Source organism: Zingiber officinale, chromosome 3A (genome assembly GCF_018446385.1).
Source record: "Zingiber officinale cultivar Zhangliang chromosome 3A, Zo_v1.1, whole genome shotgun sequence".
NCBI classification, from domain to species: domain Eukaryota; kingdom Viridiplantae; phylum Streptophyta; class Magnoliopsida; order Zingiberales; family Zingiberaceae; genus Zingiber; species Zingiber officinale.
Window position 1 is genome coordinate 69,734,508 of NC_055990.1, and position 22,428 is coordinate 69,756,935.

Sequence of the window (22,428 nt, forward strand, 5' to 3'; positions counted from 1 at the left end):
TGGGGAGTTACAATCCCATTGTGGCCGGCCACTTTAGTGATTGAATGGGATTCATTTTCATTCAAGGCAATTTCATTCCTTCTTCTTCCTTGCTCCAATTCTTCTCTCCCTCTCCTCTCCATTGCCGAGACTTTCTTGGAGTGCTAGCACACTCTAAGGTTCTCCCTCCATCGATTTATTCGTGTGGATACACATAGAGAAGTGTCTACTTTGACACTTTCGAGATCCGTTGAACCGAGGACAAGCGGGATTTGCGAAAGGCGCACATCAAGGGTAAAACTCATACTCTAATGTATATCTAGAGTTTGTAAACTCGTACTCATAGGTTTTTTGAAATTTTATTCTTCGCACGGATCCGGTGGCGGGGGTTTCGGGGTTTCCGCGACGCGAAAAAGCGGTTTTCGCGGCCCGAAAAATCCAACAGTGGTATCAGAGCCACGTGCGAAGACTTGTACGAGTTTAGTTTGTATTTTTATGAAAAATATAGGTTCTATAACATTCTATAATTTTAAGTATTTTATGATTTTTATGGGTATTTTTCTCGTAGAAGCGAAGCACAAGTGTTTCAACACTTGTAGGCTTCGACTACCGAGAAGATTTTTCCGAAACGGCAAGGTTTCGCCCCAAAACCTTTTGGGACAGCGGGCTAAGGCACTGTAGGATCACTTAGGGACACTCGCGATGGTTAGATCGCGGGTAGGTGCGCTGCCCCTGGCCCCGCAAGGGGATTCGTTCCGCGATTGCGCCTGAAAACCACTAATCGGGACCGCTGGGAATTTTTCCCCATAAAAATTGTAAAAAATAGTATTAAAATTACATAAAATTATGGAAATTACATAATTTAGAATTATGTATAATTTGTGATGGTCATGACCCAAAATACCCAATTTGATTGGTATATTTGTGTTCTAATTCATAATACGGGTTGCGTGCCGTCATGTGATTGTGTGTGCTGTATACTTGATACGCGACCTGTGCGTCGTGCCTTTCTCCATTTATTCTTGTTGTAAAATTAGTTTAGACTCGAATGTAACTCAAGTTTCAAAATTGTAATGTACAAAATTGGAGTCGTGGAAGGTCCACTCGAGACGGAGTTATGAGGAGGGTGCGAGCAACACAAGGTGGTCAAGGGAAGGAGCTTGAGAAGCTGTTGACCTTAGGTTGACCATCCCATCTTCTCATTGGCTTGAGAAGATCGTAGTAGGGCCATGACTAATCATAAATAAATTTAATTAATTGCTTGTGTGTATGTGATGCATGATTAGTAATTAATTAGTGCCTAACGATTAGATTAGATCTAAATCGTGTACAAGATGCACCCTCTCGATTAGATTAGATCTCAATCGCATCAACTCTAATGCCTACCGTGTCGTGATACCTATCACTACCTCGATCACATGTGTTGTTGAATCTGCCAAAGCAGAGCAACACATATTATCTTGGTAGGGTACGGAGGGACAATCTTGGTCCCGCTTATCAACGCATGGGCGAGTACAAACTCAATTAGATTGATTATTCCTAGTTAACTCGGTTGGATCGAGTACAACTATAGACATTCTTCCAATGGTTGGAAAGATAGGACACAAATCCCATTTATATTAATTCTTGGGCGTATTAGCCAAAGCTAACTCAAGTTTTAATATAACTGCGGATAATGATCCTATAAACAAGAGTTGCATAGAGATGTAATTGGAAATTGTTGCCTACCGATCATACTAAGTCTTGGGTGATTTAGCTAAAGCTAACTCAAGGCGTAGTATGATGTGGATCTTGTCCCACATGAATTATAGAATTCAGTGGGAGCATCTATTAGTTAAAGGCCTAATTAAATGATTTAAAAGAATATGATATTTATTTTCTGCATTTTTCTGTTGTAGATAACCATGACCTCGAATATGAACTCTTTCTCCCTGCATTCTGTCCTTGAGAAGGACAAGCTCAACGGAGCAAATTTCCTGGACTGGTACAGGAACTTGAGAATAGTTCTCACCCAAGAACGTAAATTGTACGTTCTGGAGCAACCCATTCCGGAGGCTCCTCCTGCCAATGCCCCGCGAGCTGACAAAGATGCTTATAAGAAGCATCAAGATGACGCATTAGATGTGTCCTGTCTAATGCTTGTGACCATGAACTCTGAGCTTCAGAAGCAACACGAGTTGATGGGCGCTTATGATATGATTGAACATCTTCGTCAACTGTATCAAGGACAAGCGCGGCATGAGAGATTTGAGATCTCAAGGGCACTATTTCAGTGCAAGATGTCAAATGGGGCTCCCGTAGGCCCATATGTACTCAAAATGATTGGGTACATAGAAAACCTACAGAGGTTGGGATTCCCGCTTGGCCAAGAGCTGGCCACTGACTTGATCTTGCAATCCTTGCCAGATAGCTATAGTCAATTCGTTCTAAACTACAATATGAACGAAATTGACAAGTGCCCGAGTTGCTTAGCATGTTAAGAACTGCTGAGCTGAACCTTTAGAAGGCTAAGCCCCACTCTGTTCTGATGGTTCAGAAACACAAGGGCAAGGGCAAGCCCAAAGGCAAAGGAAAGTCCCAAACCAAGGGAAAAGGCAAGGCACTGAAGCCTAAAGGAGGTGTCGCCAAGGATGCTACCTTCTTCCACTGCGGTCAGACCGGGCACTGGAAGAGGAACTGCAAGGTGTACCTGGAAGATCTTAAGAAGAAGCGAAGTGAGACTTCCACTTCAGGTATATATGTTATAAAAGTCAATCTATCTATTTCTTCATCATGGGTATTAGATACCGGATGTGCTTCTCACATTTGTACTAATGTGCAGGCGCTGAGAAATAGCAGGACATTGGCAAAGGGCGAGGTGGACCTACGCGTAGGCAATGGAGCACGGGTTCCTGCTGTTGCTGTAGGGACTTTTTTTCTATCTCTGCCCTCTGGGCTTGTATTAGAGTTGGATGATTGTTGTTATGTGCCTGCATTAACTAAGAACATAATTTCAGTTTCTTGTTTGGACAAGAAAAGTTACTCTTTTATAATAAAGGACAAATGTTGTTCAGTTTATTTAAAATATATGTTCTATTGTAGTGCACTTCTGATGAACGGACTCTACATTCTAGACCTTGAAAGCCCTATCTATAACATAAATACCAAGAGGTTCAAGTCAAATGACATGAACCAAACCTATCTCTGGCACTGTCACTTAGGTCATATAAATGACAAGCGCTTATCCCAGCTCCATAAGGATGGTTTGCTGGACTCATTTGATTTTGAATCTTATGAGACGTGTAAGTCATGCCTACTATGCAAGTTGACCAAGACTCCCTTTAGTGGGCACAGCGAAAGAGCGACTGATTTGTTAGGACTTATACATAGTGATGTATGTGGCCCTTTCAATATCGCTGCTAGAGGCGGTTATAGGTAATTCATCACATTTACAGATGACTTTAGTAGATATGGTTATGTGTACTTGATGACACATAAGTCTGAATCCTTTGAAAAGTTCAAAGAATTCAAGAATGAAGTACAAAACCAGCTTGGCAAGAGTATTAAGATACTTCGATCAGATCGAGGTGGAGAATACCTTAGCCATGAGTTTCGTGACTATCTAGCTGAGTGTGAGATTCTATCCCAACTCACTCCTCCTTGAACACCACAGTGGAATGGTGTATCCGAAAGGAGGAATCGTACCCTATTAGATATGGTACAGTCTTTGATGAGTCACACAGATCTTTCGACATTCCTTTGGGGCTATGCTCTAGACACGACAGCTTTTATACTTAACCGAGTTCCATCCAAGGTCGTGATAAAGACACCATATAGGATATGGACTGGGAGAGATACCCATGTGTCTTTCATGAGGATTTGGGGTTGTGATGCTTACGTTCGACGTCAAGTCTCAAACAAATTAGGACTCAAATATGATAAGTGCTACTTTATTGGATATCCCAAGGAAACTAAGGGATATTACTTCTACTTTTCCAGTTAGTACAAGGTAGTTGTGGCAAAGACTGGGGTCTTTCTAGAAAGGGACTTTGTTTCTAGAAAGACTAGTGGGAGTACGTTCGATCTTGAAGAAGTTCAAGATGCGGACCATAGCACTGAAGCCTCGATAGAAGTTGAACTGGAACCACAAAGTGTTGTGGATGATGTTATTCTACAAGGAGTTGAGGAACAACAACCAGTTTAAGTAGACATACCTCTTCGCAGTTCTGATAGGGTACGTCGTCAGCCTGAGATACTCATTTATCTTGTCTGACCATGATGACGTTGTGCTCATAGAGGATGAGCCTACCACCTATCAGGAAGCTGTGATGAGACCAGATTCCGAGAAATGGCTAGAGGCCATGAGATCTGAAATGGAATCCATGTACACCAACCAAGTATGGACTTTGGTTGATCCACCTTAAGGGGTAAAACCCATTGGGTGTAAGTGGGTCTTTAAGAGAAAACTGACATGGATAAACTTATCTATAAGGGTCGCTTGGTAGCTAAAGGTTTCAAGCAAGTTCATGGTATTGACTATGATGAAACCTTTTCTCTAGTAGCGATGTTTAAGTCCATTCGGATCATGCTTGCTATTGCAGCATATCATGACTATGAGATATGGCAGATGGATGTCAAAATCGCGTTTCTGAATGAAAACCTGCTCGAGGATGTGTACATGACACAACCTGAGGGTTTTGTAGATCCACAGCATACTAGCAGAGTATGCAAGCTGCATAGGTCCATTTATGGACTAAAGCAAGCTTCTCGGAGCTGGAATATTTGATTCGATGATGCAATCAAACAGTTTGGTTTCATCAAGAACGAAGATGAGCCTTGTGTCTACAAGAAGGTTGTAGGGAACATAGTTGTCTTCCTCATTTTGTATGTGGATGACATACTTCTCATTGGGAAGGACATCCCTTTGCTACAGTCTGTCAAGACTTGGCTAGGGACTTGTTTCTCAATGAAGGACTTAGGTGAGGCATCCCGCATTCTAGTCATACAGATCTATAGAGATAGATCTAAGAGATTGTTTGGCCTAAGTCAGAGTACATATATTGACAAGGTACTCCTACGGTTTGCCATGCAGAACTCCAAGAAGAGATTTCTGCCAATGTTACATGGCGTGAGTCTTTCGAAGACTCAAGGTCCCTCTTCTAGAGAGGAGAGAGACCGCATGGATCAGATCCCTTATGCCTCAGCCATAGGATCTATCATGTACGCCATGCTATGTACTCGACTTGATGTCTCGTATGCTTTGAGCATGACGAGTAGATACCAGTCAGATCCAGGTGAAAGTCACTGGATAGCGGTCAAGAATATTCTTAAGTGCTTAAGAAGGACTAAAGAATATTTCTTGATATATGGAGGCAATGACGAGCTAGCTGTAAAGGGTTACAATGATGCCAGCTTCCAGACCGATCAGGAAGATTATCGATCGCAGTCAGGGTTCGTGTTTTGCATTAATGGTGGTGCTGTGAGCTGGAAGAGTTCGAAGCAGGACACAGTCGCTGATTCTACGACAGAAGCTGAGTACATTGCTGCATCAGAGGCAGCAAAGGAGGCAGTTTGGATCCGCAAGTTCATCACTGAACTTGGGGTGGTTCCTAGTATCGCTGACCCTATTGAGCTCTATTGTGATAACAATGGAGCTATAGCACAGGCTAAGGAACCTCGCTCACACCAGCGGAGCAAACACATACTACAGCGCTTCCATCTCATTCGAGAGATTATCGAGAGAGGAGATGTGAAGATTTGCAGAGTACCTACAGAGGCTAACATCGTAGATCCCTTGACCAAGGCTTTGGCACAGAGGAAGCATGATGGTCACACTAGGTCATTGGGGCTTAGAGCCTACACTGATTGTCACTAGTGCTAGTGGGAGATTATTAGTTAGAGCCCTAGAGCCAATCATTTGATGATTGTATTATAGACTTGTTGTATCATATTCTTATATAAATAAAAGGCATTTGTTTTTTTGGTTATTATACTTACTTGTATTGGTGCCAAATAAACTAAGTATAATAGCGTCTTTGATTAGAAGGTTCTCACCTATATCAATCGGTTAGTTGAACCGATAGTGAGATGATATAGGGAACACTACTCTTAATCATTCCTAGTCGAGTATTAACATTCAGGGACAATGATAATGCATTAAGACTAGCATGTAGGTCAACTCGATGACTTGATCTCACAAGTCATGGATATAGAGATATCAAGTTGACACATGGGTATGCATTGGAGAATGTATACTGAATGACCCACCATGAGAAAGTATCATGCATCGTTATATGAGTGTCATATACTTTCTCATGTGGCTATTAGTATGACTACTAGTCCTTGGACCTGAAGTCACCATGGATCCTTACATAAGGAGTTATGTACTTTGGTTTCGTCAAACATCACCCGTAACTGGGTGAACTATAAAGACGATTACTGGGTATGTAACGAATTATGCAGAGGGATGTGAGTGATGTAGATGGGATCTATCCCTCCTATATGACGGGAGCGACATCGATATTCTTGATAGAGTGAGACCACGAAGTGCATGGCCATGCCCAAATGAGTCAATATGAGATATTGAGCTCATTTGATTTAGTGAGTCTATTTGAAGTTCAAGATTTAGATTGATTAGAGGATGACACTGTCTATGCCTCACATTGATCAATCTAGATGTCTTGGATAGAAGGACACTTGTCATATATTGTGAGGAGTCACAATTAGTAGTCACAAGGTGATGTTGGATCTCAACATTCTTGTAACTTGGGTAGTAATGATGTGTTGCTAGATACCGCTCATTACTTATGATCCTAAATGGGTTTAGGGGCATTGCCAACGTTACAAGAACCTATAGGGTCACACACTAAGGACAATTAGATGGAGATTAGGTTCATATGATGAACCAAGAGGATTAGATTCATGTGATGAATCAAATTGGATTAAGAGTAATCCTAATTGGGCTAATTGAGTTGGACTCAAGTTGATTCATGTGATTAATGAGTCTAATTTAGATTATGACTCATTGAATCAATTAAATTAAATGAATTAGATTCATTATATTAAATTGGCTTGAATTAAATGGTTGGATTAGATCAACCATGAGAGAGATTAAGTCAAGTTTGACTTGACTTGAGAGGAAGAGTCAAGTTTGACTTGACTTTTTGCCACATCATTTGTGAGTTGGCATTAAGTGGCCAATGATGATGTGCCACATCATCATATTTAGCACATGTGTGTGCCACCTCATGGAGGTTACAAATCTCTTTAATGGCCTCATTAAATGAGAATGGGGAGTTACAATCCCATTGTGGCTGGCCACTTTAGTAATTGAATGAGATTCATTTTCATTCAAGGCAATTTCATTCCTTCTTCTTCCTTGCTCCAATTCTTCTCTCCCTCTCCTCTCCATTGTCGAGACCTTCTTGGAGTGCTAGCACACTCTAAGGTTCTCCCTCCATCGATTTGTTCGTGTGGGTACACATAGAGGAGTGTCTACTTTGACACTTTCGAGATACGGCGAACCGAGGACAAGTGGGATTTGCGAAAGGCGCGCATCAAGGGTAAAACTCGTACTCTAATGTAGATCTAGAGTTTGTAAACTCGTTTTCGTAGGTTTTTCAAAATTTTATTCTTCGCACGTATCCAGTGGCGGGGGTTTCGGAGTTTCCGCGACGCGAAAAAACGGTGTTCACGGCCCGAAAAACCCAACACCTCCCATCAAAAGTATTTAAACCAAAAGCACAGAAACATCTAAAAGAACCAATAAGACAAAAAAGAGGAGTAATAGTCATACTTCCAATAGTTAATTTGTATAATCGTTGATCCTTGTAGTTTGAGAAAATAATTGTATCGTCCAGTACAGCAAAAGCACAGAATCTATACTCTGGGGCCAATCCCTGAAAATCCATGCTCACAATGAAGAATTTTTAGGTGGAGGAGAAGCCTGTTGGTGTTGCAACCTAATTCAGGGAGAAGTGCAGGGAGCGAGTTGGTGGCCGGGGTGAGGTCACGGCCAGGCTGAAGTGCAGGCGAACTAGCGGCCGGGCTAAGCTCACGGTCGGCCCCAGTGGCTATGGCTGAGAAGGCGGCCATCAGAGCTCTCCACACCCAAATCAGGGCGGAGAGGGGAGGGGAAAAGAGAGGGACGCATACGGAGAGGCGGCCTCAAGGTCGCGCTCGCCCGTTGCGTGCTGAAGAGAATCAATAGAGATCACCGACATTAGAGAACGATCAGGATCGGGATGGAGGAGAAGGAGAAAGATTGGAATGGGGAAATTCGGAATTCGTCCCTAACTTTAGTCATTGAAACTTTATAATAATTTTTATGATAAATTTAAATTCATCATAAATTTAGTGATGAACAATAAATAATTTGTTATTGCTAAAGTTTATGCTTAAATTTTTTTTATTGTTAATTTTTTTACTAATTAGTGATGATTTTATTTTTAACACTAATTTTGTTATAGGTTTATGATGAATTTTGGTTGTTGCTAAAATTCTTTGCTAAATCTAGATTTTTATTTTTTTTAGTGGCTACAACCACATAAATATGTTACCAATCTTGAGTCGTGTATAGCTAACCCAAGCTCATTGAACCAGAACATTGTCATCCTTCCTCTACTCACTTATCGATCAACAACCAAATAGTCACTGTCAACATGAAGGGGTTGGCAAAAGGTGATTCATTTTTCTCAATATCTCTATCAGTTCATTCTTAGCCAATAGAAAAGAAATAAATCATGGATGACTATTAATTTTAGGCAGTTGAATAACATATGGAAAAGAATAGGCATCTCGGCTAGATAACTACTAACTGAGATTTGATCACAAATCTCATGATGACAACACCACTATACATTAGTCAACTATCCGTCCCGAGGGACAAAGAAGTTTTATCATTGAACCATGAGGCAAGAGCACTAGATAACGCTTGCAATATGCCAAATAATAACTCTCCGTGGTTGAAGTGCTCCTAGGTAGGAGCTTAAGGAGTGAAGTCCTCCAATTGACAAGGATAATATTGAATAATATTAATTGATAATCTTTGGAATTAGAAGAACATGGTCAAAATATGGGACAGAAGAACTGAAACTTATCGAGAGTTATCTATTCGGGAACTTACCAAGAGTTAATAATGTATCATGTTCCATTTTGCATTATAAATCTGAACATGCCAAGCACTTGAGAGGGAACTGAGCAAGTAAAAAAAATATTAAGAGAGATTATAAAAGAGTGTGTTATAGCAACTCCCATTTCAATCAAAAAGCTTTTTTCCTCAGATTTCTATACTTCCGCAACCACAAATTTGATATCAGAGTCATCATCCTCCAAAGTTTGGTTTCTTTGAAAATAGAGTAGAATTTTCAAAATTCAAAAGTTGGAATCATTAGAAAAAATTTCCAGCAGAACTCATGGAGAAGATTTCTCTTTCCCTTGATTAAATGGCGTCTACTTTATTGGCATATTCTCTTAGCCAAGTATCAATCTTTGAAGGTAAATATTATGAGTTTTGGAACAGTCAAATAAAGACATTCTTCATCTCTTTGGACCTTTGAGATATTATTGACTACGATGAATACAATGCCCCAGCCAGCGATGATAAATATTATGAAAAGTTGTTAGAAGATTACAAAAACCAAGACGCAATGGCATTGTGTTACATTCAACAAGGAATTGGCAAAACTACTTTTCCTAGTATTTTTGGTGTAATGACCGCTAAAGAGGCTTGACAAATATTAAAGTATGAATTTCAAAGAATAAGAAGATAATTGCATTAAAACTTCTACCTTTATGAAGAGGATTTGATAATTTAAGAGGCCATACAAGAATTTTTTTTTTCACGGGTTTCAAGCTAAAAGAATTGTTGAAAAAATACTTCGATCTCTTCCTCCAAGTTTGATTATGAGTTGACGGATTCACTTCTCACACATGAGCAAAGAATCAATCAGTCAAATAGTCAATCAACCGAACAAGTTTTCAAATCAAAGCAATTTTCAAGAAATTATGGAGACTCTAATACAAGGCTCAAAATATAATAAGGCAAAATTTAGAAAATAGAGAAAGAATGAAAAGAAGACAAATTGAAAATAGTTCAGATCTCCTGTCCCAAAAACTCTCTGTCTCCTGTCCCATTAGCTAAATGACAAAAACTAAATAGAAACAAAACCACGTGCAAAACCCATGACTCTGTCAACTTTCCTCCCAAAACACGGACGAAGGTGGCCTAAATTTTTCCCTCCCAAAATATTTTCGACTCCCTTCGTCGACTTCTCATCCCCTCCCTTTGTCAACTCTAGCAACTTCAATTCCGTCAACTCCACCATCTACGCCAGCTCCACCATCTCTAGAATCCTACATTAGGTGCCCTAAAGTTTAGATTTCTTCACTCTAGCTCCAATGGTCGTTGCGTCTTCAAGGTCCACCATTGTCATAGCTCCGTCGCAACAACCAGCAAGTATGAGATTGTTTTTGTAACAACCTGACCCCTCGGCCCCTTGGGCGGCTACAATGGCGGCCCAACTAGCGACCCCTTATATCATCGATTGACGACCCTCGGTCGTGCTGTTACTCACTAGGTCTTCCCACCCCTGGCTAGTAGATTTTTGCCTTCCCCAGGATTCGAACTCTAGACCTCCAGGCTAAGTACTAGAGTTTATGAATCCTGGTAGCCAAGTGAGCGCCGCCCACTTGGCTACCAGGATTCATAAACTCTAGTACTTAGTCTGGAGGTCTAGAGTTCGAATCTTGAGGAAGGCAAAAATCTACTGGCCAGGAGTGGGAAGACCTAGTGAGTAACGGCACGGACGAGAGTCGTCGATCGACGACATAAGGGGTCGCTAGTTGGACCGCCAAGGGGTCGCCTAATGGGCCGCCATTGTGGCCGCCCAAGGGGCTAAGGGGTCGGGTCATTACAATAAAAGGTGCCTTTTTATTGTAACGACCCGACCCCTCAACCCCTTGGGCGGCCCAACTGGAGGCCCATTTGGTGGCCCCTTGGCGGTCACTTGGGCAGCCCCACTGGCGGCCCAACTGGTGACCCCTTATGCCATCAACCGATGACCCTCGGCCTGTGTCGTTACTCAATAGGTCTTCCCACCACTAGCCAGTGGATTTTTGCTTTCCCAGGATTCGAACTCTAGACCTCCAGGCTAATTACTAGAGTTTATGAATCCTGGTAGCCAAGTGAGAGCCAATCACTTGACTACCAGGATTCATAAACTCTAGTACTTAGCCTGGAGGTCTAGAGTTCGAATCCTGGGAAAGGCAAAAATCCACTGGCTAGGGGTGGGAAGACCTAGTGAGTAATGACACGGCCAAGGGTCGCCCAAGAGGACCGAGGGGCCGGGTCGTTACAATACTCACTTGGCTACCAGGATTCATAAACTCTAGTACTTAGCCTGGAGGTCTAGAGTTCGAATCTTGGGGAAGACAAAAATCCACTGGCCAGGGGTGGGAAGACCTAGTGAGTAACGGCATGACCGAGGGTCTTCGGTCGACGACATAAGGGGTCGCCAGTTGGGCCGCCCAAGGGACCGCCAAGGGGCCGCCAAATGGGCCGCCCAAGGGGCCGAGGGGCCGGGTCGTTACAATAAAAAAACTCACTTGGCTACAGGATTCATAAACTCTAGTACTTAGCCTGGAGGTCTAGAGTTCGAATCCTGGGGAAGACAAAAAATCACTGGCCAGTGGTGGGAAGACTTAGTGAGTAACGGCACGACCAAGGGTCATCGGTCGATGACATAAGGGGTCACCAAATGGGCCGCCAGTTGGGCCGCCCAAGGGACCGCCAAGGGGCCGCCCAAAGGGCTGAGGGGCTGGGTCATTACAGTTTTGGGGTAGCCTTTTAGGGATTTTATTCTGGAAGCAAGTTCTATTGAATATGTGCTCCTTTCCAAATAGGAGAACACTCAAATTTTAGAAAAATTGGAAACCTAGCATATTATGAATATGCATTTCTTGGTTGTTTTTTCCAAGATCAAAGTAATTATCATGGAGTTGTCGTTGGTTGAATCTACGAGTTGTCGTTGGTTGAATTTTGATGCAAATGAAGAGTGTTGGGATGATGAGTTTGATGTTATTGATAAGGGTAATAACAATGAAAAAGATAAATTAGGTATAGACTCTACCATGTTATTGATGAGTTCTCACCCATCTATTAAAGAAGAATTGATGTCAAAAATGAGTATGGAATTTAAGACAGAAGAGGATGCCTATGAATTTTATTTGAAATATGCTAAATAAGTTGGAAAGAAGGAGTAAAAGCCACAATGATAAATTAGGTAAATTAGTTGACAAAATTTTTTATTATAGTGCACAAGGTAAAAGGAGAAAGGACAAACGAGATGTTTATGTGAAATCAAGTCGTCCTGAAACAAGATTTGGTTGTGAGGCTAAAATGAAGATTAGTTGTCGAAATAATGGCAACTTGACTGTGGAGCAATTTGTTAAAGAGCATAATCATTATCTTTCAAGTCCAAACAAAACTCACCTCTACAAATGTCATAAGAATATATCTTCTTCTGCGGCGATACAGATTGAGATGGCAAGTGATGTGAGAATCCCCCCAAAAACATCTCATGATCTTATGGTGAGACAAGTAGGTGGGAGAGAGAATTTAGATTTTATTCCTGAAGATTACAAAAACTACTTGCGATCCAAAAGAACAAGAAATATGAGAGTTGGTGATACAGGAGGTGTATTGGAGTTTTTGCAGAAAATGCAGTTCGATGATTCTAATTTTTTTATGTTGTTGAAGTTGATGAAGATGATTTGATAACTAACATTTTTTGGTGTGATGCTAAGATGAAAGCTGATTATGACAATTTTAGATATGTTTTCTTTAACACAACCTACAGGAAGAACAATGAAGGTCGTCCAATTGTGTTATTTGTAGGTGCTAATCATCATAAGCAATCCATAATTTTTAGTACCGCTTTATTATATGATGAAACCTCTTTGATGTTTGAGTGGTTGTTTGATACATTTACCAAAGCTATGTGTGAGAAAAAACCAACAACTATTCATACAAATCAAGATGCAACAATGGCAAAGGCTTTAGCTTCAGATGGCCTAAAACACATCATCGTTTGTGTATGTGACACATTTATCAAAATGCAGCAATATATTTGAGTGGAGTTTTTGTTGGATGATCGGTGGCCGGCTTGAAGGGGGGTTGGATAGACGGCACCCCCAAATCGATTGCTTCCTACGTATTCGTTAGCACAGCGGAATACAAAGAATACAAATACGAATACGAAAGCTAATCTAAAGACAAGAATGGAAATGCAAACCGCTAACACGTTCGTTTACGTGGTTCGGAGATAACTTGCTCCTACTCCACGGCGTGTCCGTAAGGTGGACGATCCCTCAATCCGTCGGTGGATTAGTCCCCGGCAAACACCGGCTAGCTCAACCTCCTTGTGGGTGGAGAAACCTCACCACAACTCCAACCAAGAACACTTGGACACAAGAGAACCTTGAGCACTTTGGTGACTACTAATTAGGCTTTAACCAAGTCTAATTTCGTCGCCTTGGCCGGCCATACCAAGCTCCTTCTTATAGAGCTTGGAACAAAATAACCTTGATTTGCCGTTACCAGTCGACTGGTCCTTGCACCGGTCGACTAATGCCAACTCAACGGCTCTCTACCAGTCGACTGGTCCATGGACCAGTCGACTGATCCCAGCCATTTCAGTCACAGAACCGCTTACAGTTAACCCTAAAACAGGATTTTACTCCGAGTACAATCTCTCATGCACTCGTACCCTCACGACTCACTTGACTCTTCTTTGCAGTTTTGACCTCTTGCCTTCAAGCTTACTTCCTTTGTCTCTCGTCCCTCGGATGCATCCAAGCCCGCGGCTCGTCCCCCATGCCATCCTTCGCGTATGCCTCGAAGTCGCTTCCATCGGCTCTTGTCCTTGCTGCCTTGTCCACAGTCCCTCGGATGCTCCATCCTTCACCGGACCCGAAGCCGTCAACCTGAGTCACATGTGTCACCTGCAGTCCTGCACAACTCAAGTACACATATCAAATAACAAGGGTAAACCTAACTTAAACCCTTTGCCCAAATACCAAAACACATGGTCCCGCGGACCATTGGGATTGCTCCAACAGTTTTTTCTCAGTTCAAAGAGTTTACTAAAGATTTTATCTCATGTATATATAATTTTTATGAAGAGTAAAATTTTATTTTAGCTTGTAATTAATGGTTAATTACAAATGACCAACATAACCGAAAATCTACTAGGTGACACACATTACGAGTATATCTAAAAGACTTAAAATAAGTTTGAGAATTAAATTCTCATATTGAGAGAGACTAAGTCTGGTAGGACTAGACGAAGGACAAATATGAAAGATATTTGATGGACCGGAAGCGATGGTGGACCATGTCACTTGTAGGCGAGGTTGGATCCCTTTTGGTTTAGTTATGAACCAAAGTTGGTTTAGTTTAATAATGAACCAAGTTGGTTTGATTTTGAACCAAGCTTAATGATAGCTGATCGGATTAGCTTGGTTTTAGGTTTAGGCTTAAGTTACTTGCTCCCAAGTTATTGAGAAGAGGTATATAAATACACCTTTATAAAGCAAGAGAGAATCAATTAAGACACAACCTAATTTGATTAGGTTTTCTTCTCCCTCTTCCTCTCTTGCGCCGCCGACCTCCAAAGGGTGTCGCACCCTTTGTGCCACCGTCTCCAACCCACTGTCGACCACCCCAGTTGTCGGATCTTTCAGTAGGCTACCTTGTCATTGTTATATTTGAGAGATGTCTTAAGACAATTATCTTATTATATGTACTATTTATTGGATAAATAGAAATTCATAATTTAAGTGTACTTTCTCTATGTATATGATTGGATCTTAAACTCATTTAGTAAATGTACGCAATATGATTCATAGCATGAGAGAACTTATGATTGGATCACAACTAGTGAACATCTCTACATGTACAATTATGAATGTATTGAAATAACTCTAATCGTGGAATTGATGAGTTCGAACATCAACGATTCCGTGAGACTAGTACGTATTATACTTCTTGGTTTATTCAAGCAGCTGTTCCTTATTGGCTAGAGACTTTGGGATGTCGAGAGTTAAACATGGATGTTATTTATGGTAACTAGTTCATTGGAATGACTTATCTTGAGACTTCATATATTTCTCAACATATATAGATATGTCAATAAAGATTTCATTGTAGATTAAGTGTAAGTTTCCATTAACTTGTGATATTTAAGTCATCCTGGTCATAAAGATTTATACTTTGATATCTTAAACAAATATTTTTATGGAGGTGTGGACCTGAGATAATTGAGTATAAATCGAAGTGCCCGAAGGTGTTTGAATTGTCAATATCACCACTTCTTACAAGGAGATGTATACCTTATGGCTACTTACCAGGATTATTATTCAAAAGTCTTTGGCCAAAGCATCACATGTTAAGAGTATGATACTGTTGGACATATGTCTGAGTAATTTGAATCTACAAGACAAGAAAGTATTACTTGGGCTAGATGTGACGTAATCAGCCTATTGGGGACTGCCACATAGACCATGTCCTGAACCAAGTGAGTGTAAGACGATTAAAAGAAACAAGACACGACTCAATATAGCCACTAAAAGATTCAGAAGTGGTTCTTAAATCAACTATGAATTTTTGATTAATTAGGGATTATGATGTATTACTAGGTGTCACTTATGATTGATCTATAATTAATGGTTAATTATGGGTGGTCAATATAAATTGGGAACCTATAAGATCACACGTACTATGATTTTATCCGAAAGACATAAATCGAGTTTGAAAATTGAATTCTCAAATTAAGAGAGATTGAATCTGGTTGGATCAAATAAAGGACTAATATGAAAAGAGTTTGACGCAAGGGAATCACAGATGAGCCATATCTTTTGAAGACGAATTAGACCCTCTTTGATTTAATTATAAACTAAATTGGTTTGATTTTAATTAAAAGGGTTTTGTTTATTGAACCAAGGTGTTTTGGTTTTGAACCAAGATGATTTGAACCAAACTTATGGTTAATGGTTTGAATTTTGAGTTAACGGATACGGATTTAAACTTGCTCTTCAAATTTGATAGGAGATCTATATATAGATCCTAGTAGAAGAAAAATAGAGGATTATGGGATTAAACCAAAGGTTAGGTATTAACCTTCTCTCTGTCTCCTCATTTGCCAAGAGAAATCTGCCACCACTGCCCAACTCCAACGTGAACAGTAAAAAAGATAAAAGAGAATCACCAGAATTGACCGGATCAAATCACCAAATCAAATCAAATTAGTATTAGGATTATTCTAATAATTCTGTTATAATTATTAGAATAATTTTCAGAATTATTCTTAGAATAATTCTGTTATTTATTAATTGGTTAATTGACCAAGTATTTTTTGAACATTATATATTGTATTGTCCTTAGGGTAAACATCAATGAACAATAAGTTTTATGATTGCTCTCATATTACTTCTTGCTCTCTCCTTATTCTTATTTTAACATGGTATTTGAGTCACAACTCTTCTTCCCTCACCGCATGCAATTCTTTTTCAGCGATGAGGGTGTAACACCCAAAGGATCCCTAATGATTTCATATGAATTATTGCATGATTAGAATAAGCCTTATGTGGATTTTTCCAAAATAAAAGGAAAAATTTGAACCAAAAAGAGGCATGACCAAGGTTTGAACCTTGGACCTCTTAGCAAGTGGTTCTAGGTAATAACCAGTAGCCCCAGTAGGGGTGTGCAGTTATAAAAGAGAGGGAAATTGTAATTAAAGGTAGGGAAAGAGAAGACTCCTGATCCTGCCCGAATGCTGAATCAACGGACGCTGGGCACGTGGCGCTCCCCGGCTGCTGACGTGGATCTTCGACTGGTTGCACGAACCTCCGGCGAACCTGCACAGAAGTCGAGCCGGGAAGGGGTTCCCAGCGGCGACCCTCCGACGCTCAAGTCAGGCAAGCAAGTAGTGAAAAAAGTGACTCCAAAGGTGTCCCACGCGTATCTCCAGCGAAGTATAAGGCTCTTTATATAGATCGGTGAAAGAGCTCCTGCACGTCCACCGAGGTGCATACGTGTCCGCAGCCCATACCTCGGTATGTGTCTATCAGAAAGCTTACCTGACACCATACTGCTACAGTTCAAGCACGTCTTCGATGGGACAACAGAACACCTCGTTGTCAGACTTGGAGTATGGCCTAGCCATAGGACTTGACAGCTGTCATAAGATGTTCTTGTCCTTCTTTACCGACCACAGGCCGGGGCGTCCGTTCGGCCGGCGGGACGAGGCGTCCGTCCGGCCAGCATTCCTCTTACGCCCGGCCGGACGGCCCTTACATCACGTCCGGCCTTCCCTCTTCATCGACATACTGGGGAGATCTTCGGTAAGATGTTATATAGGGACTACTAGCAGTATGTTACATTGTCTTCGGACGATCATGACGTCCGCTCGGCCCTTCGTTACTGTTCAATCGAGCGCCGGAACCCCGATCCCTGTCAGGGCGCCTTTTTATTATCGGATGTTCATCGGTCGGCCGGTCGGGAGGCCGACTCATCCTTCTCCCGGTCGACCGGTCGGTCTGCCCCTTTTCTCATGAGTCCGGTCGGCTCACCCTTCTCCGATGGACCACCTGGCCCTTTGACTTCCACGTGGCGTTGACTCCTCGCTATGGGGTCCCGTGTTCTAACCGCCGGATCACTTGCCTTCCCCTCAAGTCTAGTCGAAGGAGGCGAAGTCCGACTGACTGGACTGCCGATCTGACCGAGTAATGATGGCTGCATTAGGCCTTGGAATTCATGCTGAATCCTCTTCTCTACTGCCAACCACGTGCGCTGCGTGCGATACAGGGCGCTCATTAAATGTAACCCGTATCTTGCTGACACGTGGCAATCTTACTTTTGTCAGGGTATGGCGGTGGCGTCACCTCCGATGGGACAGCCACCGTTTGAAATGATCGGCTGGATGATGACCTCGTTCTTCACGACCTGAATCGGACGACTAAGGCCGTACGGGGCAAACGTTATAAATCTCGCGGCCCCCTCTCTCCGCCGCCTTCTTCTTCATCGACCTTCGACCCCCCGCTGTTGTTTCTGCTCCGGCGATCCTTATTCCCCACCTGTTTGGTGCCCTCGCCATCTTCTTCCTTTCCTAGATCTTTCTCGTACCCGTAAGCCTTCCTTTTCAGCTCCCCTCCTCCTGTATTGCTTTCTTTTTCATTCTGTCGGCATTTTCTTTTAGTTTTTCTGTCAATATCTCTTCTGTTTCGACCATGGCGAGTACTTCTACGCCTACATTCAGCGCTCCTAGTCACTGGTATACGACTATGGAGAGACGATTCGATGAAGAAGACGCACTGCGTCTCATTCGAGCGTATGAAATTCCGGCTGACCATGAGATAGTTGTAGCTACTCCTTCCGATCGGCCTAATGATCCGCCGCCCGGCACTTTTGGCCGGGCTGCGCTTTCCTCCACATCCGTTCATCATCAAAATATGCAACCACTTTCACCTCCCGCTCGGCCAATTAGTCCCGAACTCGATTAGGTTGCTGAGCGGGGTGATAGTCCTTTTCAAGTTGAATGATATCCCCTTGGACCCCCAAATCTTCCACTATTTCTTCTACCCAAAACAATCCGAGTGGGGGACCTTCATACTTCAATCTAGGTCGGGTTTCATCCTATTTACCAACATGCCGAGCTCCAATAAGCATTGGAAGGAGCATTTCTTTTTTATGCGTCTCCCCGAACGACCGGCCTTCCGAACGAAGTGGCAGACGGCGGTGCCGACTCAACCGGGTCTTGGCAAATTCAAAAGCCATCCGGCGTATCTTCATGCGGCCAACCAGCTGGTCGGCCAACGTTAGGATATCGACAAGTTGCTCCTTCCTGGAGTAATGTATATATTCGGCTTGTCTCCTATCCAAGCTGATCTGCCTTGCAGCATGAGTAAGCGATTCTTATCCCCCTTTTTCTTTTGTGCTAACTGATTTATTCTTTGTTTCTGCAGCTGAAGTTATGTGGCGTGCTAAGGCAACCGAAAAGCTCAAGCTGCGATATCGACAAGTTGCTCCAACCTGGGGATGGGGGGACTCAGATGGTTCCCACTGATCCGGCCGCCCCTATCTCCACTGATGATGCTGCACTCGATCTTACTACTACTGATCATGCCAAGGAGGAGGGCCGATCGGCTGATGAAATCCCTCTGGTGACTCGTAAACGCCGTCGGCTAGAGCAAGCCGCTCATCAGCCTCCACCAGGAGAGCAGCTTTCCGAGCGGAGCGATGATGCTCATGTGGTTTTTGAGGCGGTCTCCTCGGAGCACACTCCGACTCAGCTTGACTTGCCGCCGACCATCCCTGAGGCGTAACCTTTCACCTCTCGGACTCTACGTCGTCTTAGGCGACTAGGCGACCATCCGGTCCCGATCGGCGAGTCCTCTGGCCATGCTGCTGCATCTCAAGATGACTCGAGCAACCCGAGGGTGATTAAAACTGTCCTAAGATTTCCCTCGGAGGAATAACTACTGGCCGCCGATCGGCCATCAGTTCCCGAACAGCAAATCACCCTCACCGGTCCGCTCGCCAAAGTTTGGGAGGATGCGCGCGTACGCGTCGCGCTCATGTCCCCCAGTCAGCTAGGGGACAACAACCTGCAGCAGGCGACCGGGGTATGCCTTTCTGCTTTACTGATACTTTTTATTTTATCTTTTAACTTAACTGCCTTTGTTCGCAGAGTTGGGTAGAGCAGATTGCAGTCAGCAATCGACTGGCTGAGCTGGAGGACGAAATGAAAAGACTCAAACTTTCGGAGGCGAAACAAGGGCAATCCACTGCTGCTCTGGAGAAAAGAAAAAAGCTTTTGGAAGCCGAACGGAAACGAGCTTCCGATCTGGCGAGCGAGGTCGCTCGGCTTGAAGCTGTGGTCAAACAACGGGATAAAGAGATCAAGATGGCGACCTCTCGGAAGCGCAAGGCCATTGACGACATGGATCTAATGAAGGTGGAGATCAGAGGGCTAGAGCAACACGTCAAGGAGCTGGATGCCCTCCTGGCCACCGAGAAGGAGGGTCGCTCGGCCGATCTGCTCAAATTTGAAGGACACTTGAAGGATCTCCATGCCGCCAACGATGCTTCCTGAGCCGCGCTCCAAGGGTATCAGGATGGGGAGTCAGCCCGCTCTGACGAAGTGAGGAAGGCATTTGTCCGCTCGGATGATTTCGGAGAGAAATTCACCGACAAGATTTCCCTCACTTTCGAAGAGGCGATCAAGGCGGCGGTGGATTACTTGAAGGCTAAAGGCCACCTTCCCGCCGAGCTGACCATCCCCCCAGAGGATCTGGCTACCGTGATGGGCGCCATTCTTGATGCTCTTTTTGATTTTGACGCGTGAGGAGTGTTTATGTTTTTGTACTCTTGCTGTTCGGCACAACTTATTTTTGCTGTAACTTCTTTTGTTTGCCCGGCGTTTGGCGTAAATAGATCATCTTTCTGTTCTTGCAACTTTTGTTTTGGCAAGAAATTTTTCTTTCATCAGGTTTAAAGTGTTCTTTAAAACTCCTCCGCTCGGCTTCATACTCTAACATGAGCTCAAGCCGATTGTCTTCGAAAAACGTCCTTCGCCATGCGACTGCATAGCCGCTCGGCGAGCGAACGTCATTCGTTGCCGTGCTCACATCTTTAATTCTTATTAACTATCTTTTGCTTTGCACCTTACCTCAAAGGGGGTTTCCCCATATTTTTGCTAAGCGAGCCGCTCGGCCGTATGCTGGCCTTAAAGAATAGGCTCTGTCGTCGGTCGGCTCTTACCGCCGGAATGTAGCACGTGGATGGCTATCCGCTCGGAGGGTTTATAGACGCCGGCGCGTCTCTCGATTTTTAACGTCGGAGCTCGACGGTCTTCCGCTCGGAGGGTTTATAGACACCGGCTCAGCTCTCGATTTTTAACGTCGGAGCTCGACGGTCTTCCGCTCGGAGGGTTTATAGACGCCGGCTCGTCTCTCGATTTTTAACGTCAGAGCTCGACGGTCTTCCACTCGGAGGGTTTATAGACACCGGCTCGTCTCTCGATTTTTAACGTAGGAGCTCGACGGTCTTTCGCTCGGAGGGTTTATAGACACCGGCTCGTCTCTCGATTTTTAACGTCGGAGCTCGACGGTGTTCTGCTCGGAGGGTTTATAGACGCCGGCTCGTCTCTCGATTTTTAACGTCGGAGCTCGACGGTCTTCCGCTCGGAGCGTTTATAGACGCCGGCTCGTCTCTCTATTTTTAACGTCGGAGCTCGACGGTATTCCGCTAGGAGGGTTTATAGACGGCGGCTATTCTCTCGATTTTTAACGTCGGAGCTCGACGGTCTTCCACTCGGAGGGTTTATAGGCGCTCGTCTCTCGATTTTTAACGTCGGAGCGCGGCGGTCTTCCGCTCGGAGGGTTTATAGGCGCCGAGTCTCTCGATATTTAACGCCGGAGATCGGCGGTCTTCCGCCGGAGGGTTTATAAACGTCGGCTCCTCGATATTTAACGTCGGAGCTCGGCGGTCTTCCGCCCGGAGGGTTTATAGACGTCGACTCGTCTCTCGATATTTAACGCCGGAGCTCGGCGGTCTTGCTCGGAGGTTTATAGACACCGCTCGTCTCTCGATATTTAACGTCGAGCTCGGCGGTCTTCCGCTCGGAGGGTTTATAGGCGCCGGCTCGTCTTTAACGTCGGAGCTCGGCGGTCTTCCGCTCGGAAGGTTTATAGGCGCTCGTCTCTTGATTTTTAACATCGAAGCTCGACGGTCTTCCGCTCGGATTATTTATAGACGTCGGCTCGTCTCTCGATTTTTGACGTCGGAGCTCGACGGTCTTCCGCTCGGAGGGTTTATAGAAGTCGGCTCGTCTTTCGATATTTAACGTCGGAGCTCGACGGTCTTCCGCTCGGAAGGTTTATAGACGCCGGCTCGTCTCTCGATTTTTAACGTCGGAGCTCGACGGTCTTTCGCTCGGAAGGTTTATTGGCCCTCTCGATTTTAACGTCGGGCTCGGCGGTTTTCCTTCGGAAGGTTTATAGGCGGCCGTCTCTCGATTTTTAACGTCGGAGCTCGGCGGTCTTCCGCTCGGAGGGTTTAGACGCCGGCTCGTCTCTCGATTTTAACGTCGGAGCTCGGCGGTCTTCCGCTCGGATTTATAGACGCCGGCTCGTCTCTCGATTTTTAACGTCGGAGCTCGGCGGTCTTCCGTTTATAGACGCCGGCTCGTCTCTCGATTTTTAACGTCGGAGCTCGACGGTCTTCCGCTCGGATGATTTATAGACGCCGGCTCGTCTCTCGATTTTTAACGTCGGAGCTCGACGGTCTTCCGCTCGGAAGGTTTATAGACGCCGGCTCGTCTCTCGATTTTTAACGTCGGAGCTCGACGGTCTTCCGCTCGGAAGGTTTATAGACGCCGGCTCGTCTCTCGATTTTTAACGTCGGAGCTCGAC